The following is a 791-nucleotide window of genomic DNA, read 5'->3' on the forward strand; positions in this document are numbered from 1 at the left end:
ACCACGCGGGCTTCAACCATGGCTTCAACTGCGCAGAGGCCATCAATTTCGCCACCCCAAGGTGGATCCACTATGGCAAAGTGACATCTCAGTGCAGCTGTGGGGAGGCCAGGGTGTGCTTCTCCATGGATGCTTTTAAGGGGCTCCTGCAGCCTGAGAGATGAGCTGTGGAGATAGCAAGGGGATCCTAGAGCTATGGACCACCTGGAGCTCACCTCCTGCCCCAGGCAGGAGCTGACGCATGGGACCTACACCCTGGATCAGGGGAAGCTCACTTCGACCCAGAGGCGTTCCCATTCGGGACCCCTCAGGAGTCGGGTGAGCAGAGGCCACAAGAGCTGTCCTTACACAAAGGTGCACCCAGAGTCCCCGTGCCTTTTCCCATCCAAGCTTTTGGCTCCTCCATCTACTCCGCAAGGGCAAAGATTCTCCAAGCAAGCTTCTGGAGCCTCCAGGATGCCTGTCGATTCTGTTGATGTTATAGCTGTGAACCACTCACAGGCCTGTAGAATCTTGGATAAGAGCCCCAAAGTCTCCCTGCCACTCACAGTGGTGGGCATGAACTCAGTACATGCAGGATCACCTCCTACATCTGAGGCCATTTGGCCACAAGTGGACATGCCTGATCACATGGACAAACAGCTGTCTGAGATGTTGACGAATCAAACTCTACTTTAGGTGATGCATTTGAGTCTCCTCTTGGTTTGCCCAGGGTCTCCTTCAGAATTCATGCAGAAGGTGGATCTGCAAGGTCTTGAGCCATCATTGCACGAAAAGAAAGAGCTTCCAGG

General features: G+C 54.1%; 1 pseudogene; it reads left to right on the forward strand.

The window, feature by feature from the left end:
* LOC116091271 overlaps positions 1–476 on the forward strand; it is a 1,251-nt pseudogene extending 775 nt beyond the window's left edge.
* The last annotated feature ends 315 nt before the right edge of the window (positions 477–791 follow it).

This window comes from Mastomys coucha, chromosome X (genome assembly GCF_008632895.1).
Source record: "Mastomys coucha isolate ucsf_1 chromosome X, UCSF_Mcou_1, whole genome shotgun sequence".
NCBI classification, from domain to species: domain Eukaryota; kingdom Metazoa; phylum Chordata; class Mammalia; order Rodentia; family Muridae; genus Mastomys; species Mastomys coucha.